This window comes from Bombus huntii, unplaced genomic scaffold, assembly GCF_024542735.1.
Source record: "Bombus huntii isolate Logan2020A unplaced genomic scaffold, iyBomHunt1.1 ctg00000086.1, whole genome shotgun sequence".
Taxonomy (NCBI): Eukaryota; Metazoa; Arthropoda; class Insecta; order Hymenoptera; family Apidae; genus Bombus; species Bombus huntii.
In genome coordinates, this window is record NW_026099341.1 from 111,494 (window position 1) to 121,594 (window position 10,101).

Sequence of the window (10,101 nt, forward strand, 5' to 3'; positions counted from 1 at the left end):
CATTGGCGATTCACTAATGTGCTTGCGTGATCGAGATTTCAGAGACATTCCATCGAACCGACTCTCCAGATGGCAGCATATCCAACAGCTTAAACAGCATTTCTGGAACCGCTGGCATAAGGAGTATTTGAACGAGCTAATCAACCGCAATAAGTGGAGCAAGGGTGGACACGGCATCCAAAAAGGCACAATCGTCATCCTCAGAGAGGACAACGTTCCCTCCATGCATTGGCCTCTGGGCCGAGTTATCAAGGTTCATCCAGGCACCGATGGTGTCATCCGGACAGCTACAGTTCAGACGGCAAAGAGCGTTTTGGATCGGGCCGTCAAAAGGCTTGTCCCACTGCCAATTCAACCCGATCTCGAGAAACCCGAACAACTAGCCACCGAGACGAACTAAGATGGGAACTTCAACCACATGTCGCTAATTTGATCGGTACCCTCTCAACGGGGGGAGGATGTTACGCCATGCGGCTTGCCATAGATCATATTCTTAACTGTCGGTCGCGGCAGTATAATGTCGCAGACGGATCGTCGCGGCTGCCCGGCAAAACAAACATTGTAGTGGCAAGCGCATGGTTCATTAAGCAGGGCGACCTCCAGAAACGTCGATTCGTGGCCGTTATTTTATCTGGCGTAAAAGAATGTGGCATGATCCGAAGGTAGTGGGGGTCGCCTTCCAGAAAGAATCAGAACGTTTCGAGAAGCCAAACAGTCAACACATATCTTATATCGCGCATTACGTAGTCACATTTCTTTTTGTTGTTCCATTTATATCTTTCTAGTTAATAAGTTGTTGCAATAAACATTAATTTAGTTGTGTTAATTCTGTGAAATTTCATTGAACTACCCTTATTATCATAATCGAAATAAGGGAATCGATCAGTTCGTGGCGTCGATTGTTTAATCGTAACGAGAACTTACAACTCTCGTTGACGTGATATCTCGCGATCGCGTCTCTCCGCGAATGATCGAAACAAATATATACAGGCAAAATATATAGTCTATTTTTGATACACAAGTGTCAGATATCAATTATTGCTTTCCGTTAAAATAAATATATCATTGTTAGATGCTCTTTTTAACATTCCGATCCTCATCCTTACAATATTTTACAATTTTTAACCTAAAAATGTCGCTAGAAAATAGAAAACGAAGAACAATTTGAAAAGCACTAGCTCGCTTGAATGTGAAAATTGTGACGTGGGTGTATGTGCTTTGCCCTGCTTTAAAATATATCACACTCAATTGTATTATTAATTATTAAAGTAAATTATTAAAGTTCACGTGTATGTATCGTACCTTTAAGAAAAATTAACATTTAATTATCCAATGTGCTTGCGTAGAGAACAGCATTATCCGCCACATATTTCGGTGCAGTATCGTTTATGCGTAGTTCGCGTCAAACCCTGCCCTACGAAGGAACATCCCCGCACGAAATTCAATCGTACCTAAGACGTTAAACCGATACTTTGCAAGTTTTCTTCAAAGAGATACGCTATACGAGTTGCTTGATTGATATCCGAAAAGTTTCTTTCCGTTTATGAGGAAATAATAGACGCACAATGTTATTTGCTTTATATCGTTTTGTCGTATTACGTACGATCCATTTTGTTCTATTGAGATAAACACCGAGACATTTCACAGACTTGGTTTCACGTTTGTTCGGAGGTGCATTATTGTAAAAAAGACGTTTGCGAAAAGAGACATTTTTCGGACAACCTAATATATTTCATACGATGCTGTTGCCAAGAAATATTTATTAACGAAATGCTAAAAATTGTTAGTTGCAAACAAATACTAGGGGAAGTTGTTTTATCCGCGTTTACACGCAGAAGAATTTTACTGCTCAATAATATTGCATTAAAGTGAGAATAAGAAATATATGTTTGAACTTATATGGTTCTTAGAGTAAGGACAAGTAATGATGTTTTATTTAGAGTTACGTTTAGTTTAATAAGCGATACTCAATACGAAAGACTGATTACAATATCGTCGTACGTCTTATTATTATACTCGGCTCTCAACTTTCCGATTCATACTCTCCGGCTCCTCCACTTGCACTCTCTGACTTCGCGACTCACACTGCGCGACTGCTCAACTGACACACTGCCTTCAGTATGCCTGCGTAATACTACCGAAGCTAAATAACGTTCACTCTTTGTACAGCTGTAAAAAGCTGAAATTTGAAACGAATGCTCATTTCAAAAACTTGACAATTTTCTATTGGAGATAATTGTTGGTTTAGCCGAGGAGAGATTTGAGAAAATACTTTTTTACGTGACAACTGTGAGGACTACTATAAAGACTAAAAAAGTAAAAAATGAAACATACGGATTAAACAAATTTTTTTAAAAATGATTTTTATTAGAAAATCCACTACAGGGAAGAATGTAATTTTCTTAATCAGGTATCATTATGCAATTGAATGTAATAATAAGATACAGGGGAAAGCTCATACATTTTAAGCTGTAATTACACAATAGGATATTGTTCGATTGCTGGACTTTATTTCCTTCACATTGTATTCTTTATTTTATTACCAAAAATAAAAACGTGACCAGCTCGCGGATTCGTTCAATTCCAAGATTTTTAGACGCCATTCGATGCAGTTTTTAATTCTCTACAGAGGAGTATACAAGTACTTGATTTGCAAAATGATTAGTTTAAAAGATATCTTAAATTTAACTTTTTTTTATTTTATTCTATTTTATTTCTTTTATTCCTTTTTTATTTTATTTTACTTTTTTATTCTTTTTTTTTATTATGTACCTTGCAATTCGTACAGCTGAACATTAAATTTAGTATTGTAGGACTTGTGTGAATGGGAAGGAGCGATAAGAGAGCGTTGACAAGTTTCTAAGCTTTCATTAGTTTTTATTCACCTACAGTCTTGACTAAGAATATACAATTCAGTATTAATATATATAGAAAAATACAAATATCCACATAAAACTGTACATACAATCATACATACGAAACCATACATACAAAACCAGACATACAAAACCATACTTGACTAAGAATATACAATTCAGTAGTAATATGTATAAAAAAAATACAAATATCCTCATAAAACCGTACATACAACCATACATACAAGAATTATTATACTTAGAAAAAAAGAGTCTGGCAATAGTAGCGATTATTCGGGATCGAGGTATACCAACTCCAGCCAGTATGCTGCCATATCTCTTGCGGATTCTCCCGGCTCTCGGTCCAGCAGCAACCTTGCAGTTATTGATACTCCTGGAGAAGGATCGATGTTGACTAGGCTCCCTGTCCGTCTCAACATGGTGAATTGGGCCACTCGATGTCTCTTCCCTTGGATCGGTTGTTCTCGTACACCTGGCAGGACGATTTTTCTAGCCCACGGTGCCATTTTTGCCAATTTACGGGGCAGCAGCTGTATTGAATCGAGACATTGCTCGCTTTCTAACCCCCAATCGATTAGAAAGACGATGTAGCCAGTCATGGTCCTTTGTAAAAGGATGGCTCTTTCCCAAGCGCTAGATTCCTTAAAATCTACTAGCACGGCGACTAGCATGCCTGTTCTTAAACTTTTCGCTTTCGGCAAGTACTCCACGGTATGTTCCATCATCTTCAAATTGAGTGTTTGGGTTATCTTCGGCCATCCAGCCAAACGAACCCACATGGTGGTAAGTGATTCGACTCGAACCACCCGGACGGGAACTCCTTCTCGGAACCGATCGTTTGTCTTTTGTAAAATCTCCATGGTTTACAAGTTTTCGAAAAAATTTCGAATGTTAAATGTTCGACTATACTGATCTGCCTAGGTCGGATGATGCTGGCTCCGCCGGGAATCGGACCGCCTTTATATACCAGCAGCACCGACCTTAGATAGGACCCCCTTTATATATCAGCTGCACCGACCTTGGAGAGGACCCCTTTAAATATCAGCAGCACCGACCTTGGAGAGGACGATAAAATATATATGTTTCCTCTAATATTTTTCTATAATACTTAATAGGTAATGCAAATGTCTACCCTTTTGTCTTTTACCGGGATTTTACTTTTTTAAATATATTCTCGCAGATAAATTGGCATAAAAATCTGTAAGTATAATTATGTAATATTATTGTAGGAATTATCAAAAAATATGGACTACGGGGCCACAGGGGGGTGTAATCCTGGAATCTGTAGCTGGACTACTACACTAAGACCATGACAGTACGGATATTCACTTCCTTATCCTTCTTCACAACCATTTTGATGACAGGTGACCTTCGTTTCGTTGCTCTGGGTTAGTTTCAATGTTGCTGTGTTACAAGTATTACGAATATGAGGAGAAAGTTTTTTTCCTTTTTCCTATTTTTGTTTTTTCTATGTTGTTTTCATAGGTAGGCTTTTTTCACATTTTTTCTATATTGTTTTCATAGGTAGGCTTTTTTCACATTTTTCCATATTGTTTCCATAGGTAGGCTTTTTTTCTTTCTTACTTTTTTTATTTTTTCTTTATTGCATTTTTATTTTTATTTTTCACATCTCGTGAGGTAATTTCCTAGAGAGACCTAAGACGTAGAAGCTGCGTCGCCCAAGTACGCATTCTCACACACATCACATTTCACTTCTGATCCTGAACACACTTATGTCAAAATCCAGTCGGCAATGGATTCCAACCGCCAACCTATGTGTTTGCAGTCAGCTACGGTAACCACATAGCCACCGTCGTCCTGTGCAATCTGTAGTTACATAATTCTTATTTGAAGCTAAACATTCTGATCTCGCACTATTAGATATGTCGGGGTAGCGTTGAGGATAGGGCTGTTGGTGTTTGATGAGTCATCATTGAAGGTAGCCATCGTTGCGGTATGACAAAGATACGATTTATTGACGCAAGTATGGGTAACACGGATTCGACAATCTACCACGGCGTTTGGGCGCTAGTGACAATGGTCTCAAGTTCGATAACGAATCCGCGGCCAACGGGATGATAGTTGGACGTTCTCGCAGAATCTAAGTCTGACTCTTTGTTGGTACAACGTGAAAATAATTGCTGAGTGTAAAGACGTTACTCTTCAGTCGACGGGATCGCGAGAGAGAATGAATCTCCCGTCTCGATGATGCCACAGAGGAAAACTATAATGGGGTGTGTCTAAGGACACGAGATCATCGGATTCGTCGAGAAAAGCTTTCGTTTAGAAAGTAAGGGCAATTGGCGTTGCTGCTAATTGGTCAATCTCCATATCGGTTGTTAGAAAAAGATGCTAGCCGCCCTCGAGGGAAGGCTGCTAGTGGTAGACGCCGCTCGTTGATAATAGATCTCCCCTATTTTAACGTAGTTGGGACAAAGACTGTTTGTCTATTTGAAGGACTTTAGCTAGCTGAATCTTTAGATTTATAACGGGCCCTCGGGCTAGCTGAACATGTATTGCGGAGACGCATCGACATCTGGCAATCATCTTACTCGAAGTATAGGGCCTGCGTGTGGTGAGCTACGGGACGGAGACCGTTGGAATGTTCACTGTCGGGTGGTACAACTATTTCCTTTTTAAGGGGAGCTATAGAATTACTCCATGCCTTTGTTAGACAAAGCTTTTATCCCTTGACCGCGGCTACGTTGGGCGACAGACTGTCACCTCGAGCCAAAGTTCACTATCACTAATCTCGAACTATTACAGTTGGATTGAATAACTACAATTGTTTAGTTACCGCTAGAGTAGACCTTAGATTACAATTTTGCGAGGCTATCCAAAGGCTCCGGTGTCCTTTCATCTCCGACATATATATACATGTATGAAGATACATGCACACGCGATCGATTCTGACTGAACGGCACTCTCACCCGGAAGCGGAACATGCAGTCCACCGTGACGAGCAGCACATATATATACCTCAATTCTCAGTCAGGCCGTCAGTCGTGCTCGCGCAACAGTAGAAGCAACATGGAGTTGTTTAGATCTCTATTACGCGACGTTGGTCTGTTCGTGCCAAGCAAGGTAGATATCATTTCCGAACTACCACTGGAGATTTCGCACTTGATACTTCGAAAATTGGATCCCCCAACTCTGCAGAGAGCCGCGCTTGTCTCGCGCAAATGGTTAAACATATGTAGATCGGACAAGTGTCTACGGCGGAGAGCAAGACGTCACATGCGATATACGAAAAAGCGAGTCAGGAAAGAGTTTCTCGGACCAGCAGCCGCGAATGCTACCAATCAAGAATCAAGATGTAGATTACGTGGTGGACGAAACCTAAGATGCGAAGTAAGCTTATCCGCTGCTCGTACGGTGGTCGTCGTTGGAAGGTTCCCTGGTCCACCGAAAATGTCGAAGCGAAATCGTCCCATCGATGTTGGATCACAAAAATGTATCAGATTCTAATTGATAGTATGTACCTTAATTTGACTGCTCGCTTTCGGGAGAACTTGAAACGGTCTTGTCCGGCGAAAATGATTCAGAACTGTAGCGTAAACCTTGAAATAAAATGGTTCCATTGAGACGGCAATTTGTTTCAGTCGCGACAATATTCTGACGAAATATCGACAATGTAACTTACATTGACGCTGAGTCGCGCAATGCGTTACATTCCTTGCGTTAAAGTGGAATATACTATCTGTATCGTAAGAGGCCCATTATTGAATATTAAAGTCAACGTATCACCGCCGTTATTGCACATTTGACGCTAACTAGATGTGAGATGTACTCCTCATTTGCTGCCAGATACAACGTAATTCAGCCGATTCGCGCTATGTCAACTCTGGGCCCTGTCAAATACAGCCTTATTGCAGATTTGCAGATTCAGTCTTAAATATTCAATAGAGCTTATCTGAGTTTTTATTCCGGATATCGCCACAATTCGGCGCGCCTTATACCTCTACATTTGTTGCCACATACAGGGCACCTGCACCTGTTTGCATTATGTCAACTCGGGTCGACGTCAAATCCAATGTTATTGCAGTACTGCATGTTCAGGATTCAATAATCCATTGAACGTTTCTACACTGCTATTGGTGATATCTTGACAGTTCGAGGCGCGACATACTCCACATTTGTTGCCAAATAGCGCACCTCAATCGGTTTGCGCAATGTCAACTCTGTCCTGTAAATACAGCGTTATTGCAGTTTTGCAGATTCTGTCCTAAATATTCAATTGAACGTATCTCCGTTTCCATTTCTGATATTTCGACAATTCGATGCACGTTGTATTCTACATTTCCTGCCAAATACAGTGCTCATCTCCCGGTTCGCGCTATCTCAACTCTTGTCTCTGTCAAATCCAGCGTAAATACAGCTTTGCAGATTCTGTCTTAAATATTCAAATCATCACATCTCCGCTTCTATTTCAGATATGTCGACACTTCGATGTGTGTTGTACTGCACATTTTCTACCAATTACTGAGCTCGTTGGCCAGTTTACGCTATATCAACTCTGGTCAGATTCAAATCCAATGTATATGCAGGATTCATATTTAGGCTAAAATATTCAATTCATCGCAATTAGAGGTACGTTGGCAATTCGAAGCGCATTATACTCTTCATGTCCGTCAACGCCTTCAACTATTTTGTTTGTCCGCTTTTTCTACTTTTGAAAGGGCGCATACATACGTTAATAATTTGTTATAGGGGTCTCCAAGACAGATCAATTATTGTATTAAGAAAGGTGTTGTTCCAGTTGGAGGAATGCGGTTGATATATTTTCGATTGCTGAACAGTTTCTGCGACACACCCGTCTAGAAATGGCATGCAGCTTCACAGTAACAGTAACTTGCCAAGAATTGGGGAACTGATCGGCAAGAACCAAGGAATTAATCACCAAGAACTGAGGAACTAATCACACAGAACTGAGGAATTAACTACTACGAACTAAGGAATTATTTCTCTCTCTTCTATGTCGCTACGCTTATTTGTATTTAGGTCTACCGTGGAGGGGTCGTCATGTGACGGGTTATTCCGTGGGGGTTGTGAGGCTCGAATTTGGTTTCTATACAAATTGTTAAGGTTTATTTAAATTTCAAATTGGAACGCTCACTCGCGCAATTGGTAGTTTCAGTCTACGTTACGGCGCGTGCGCAGCGCGGGACGTGGCAGTATAACTGTATCTTTCCAACTATTCTCAACTACTTTCTCCTTGGTACCATTACTCGACCGCTAGATCACCAGGCCCGATTAGGTCATCGGATTGCTGCCGGTAGACTGCTAGAATCTATGTTACGCGACTGTAGTCGCTTTTCTTCCTTTGTTAAATCTGTGCAGTTTTCTTTTTATGAATCAGCTTCGTCTAATTTCTTCGAAAGATTCGAATAAGAAATCTCAACATTTTCCAGTAATTACTACTTTCTTGAAGAAAATCAAACTCGATGATACGAATAACGCGAGATTTGACTGTACTTAAAACTTTATTTCAAATAATAAATTAAAGTACGGCCTATAATCGCTGAGTCCTTGATACAAAGTATAAATCGCAAAATAAAATTGCGGATGAAAACTCGATAAATGATTGTCACGTAACTCGGTAGATCGCTCGTTGATAGTCGTAGATTCTCGAACATACTGTACTCTTTCGGTTGCGTCGGTTTATTTATACTGGTCGGGGGTGAAGTCGGATGATGCAAATTCGTCTTTGTTCGCCGTAGCGGCGACGTTGTTTTGCCCGAAGTATATTTGTTCTTACATTACTTGTATCCTTACGATCTCGATACTCCGAGGCAAAACAACAACACGATTTGAATTGTCCTCTGACTCATGTGCCGCTATATCATCCCCCCCCCGAAAAGCAGTGATAACGTTTTTAATGTGATATGTTCATCACGTGTTTACATCGACCGTCGCTGTTTTTAATATTTTCGTAGTATACCCCGCGTCCGATAATTAACGATGCATAACCGAAACTTATCAATCGGGAAGACGGACTCTTCGACGAGATCGCGTAACGAACCTATTGCTAATGTTTTCGTTCGTGTGTTCTACAGGAATAAGCACGTTAAGGATTTCGGTCGATTCCTCTTCGAGGTCCTCCGGTACTACAAAGGCTGGCTTTAACCTGTCTACGGAAAATCGTTACGTCGCGATTGTTGACTTCGATTGTGTACTTCTTTTCGCCTCTTTGCGTTACTTTAAACGGCCCGTTCTTAAGGCGGCCGCAAAGGGATTGTAATCGGGACAAGTCATCAAAATACGTACGGCGAAGGATCCAAATCGCGGAAAACGAATATCTTTCTTCCGCCAGGTCGTGTAATGTGCTGTAGTCTGACCTTCCCCATCCGTTCTTTAAGCAGGTTCGCGAATTCCGGATTGGCTCGCCGATTGGTTTGCAAAAAGAACTCCGGCGGCAACCGCATGCCGGTGCCGTAGATCATTTCAGCTGCCTTTGCGTCTAGGTCCTCCTTTATCACGGTTCGAATGCCCAATATTACGATTTGCACGTGTCGTACCACTTGATCGCCGCTTTATGTTGTCTATGTAAGCGCTCTACCATCCCACAAGAGGCGTAAGTGCGTGATGCCGAGCACACGGCATAACTCTTCAAACGAACACGATTCGAATTGTCGTCCTTGATTAGTTGTTATTTTCAAGGGACCGCCGTAACGAAAAATCCAAGTCGAAAGGAGGGCCGAGGCCACGGTGGGGGCTTCCATATCGGCAATGGGAACGGCATCAGGACAACGCGAAAAACGTTCGATGCACGTTAGACAATATCGGTGCCTAGCGAGTATTGCATCACGATAATGTCTAAGTGTATACGTTCGAACCGGCGTGCTATCGATTTGAACGTTCCACCTGGCGAGGATACTTGCCTGGTGACTTTATTGCGCGAAGGCAATGTGTACCATACATGAACGCACAGGGCAGATACAGCAATGTTCTTAGACATATGGTATTCAAGTTTCCACTTGAAAGCATTCTACCCGGACAGTACAATCGCGAACGAGCACGAATTCATGAGATATACATATGTCGGGTTGACGTTGAGGAAGGGTTGTTGGTGTTTGATGAGTCTTCATTGAAAGTAGCCATCGTTGCGGTGTAACAAAGGTAAGATTTATTGACACAAGTATGGATAACACAGATTCGACAATTTACCACGGCGGTTAGGCGCTCGCGACACTAGTGACAATGTTCTCAGGTTCGATAACGAATC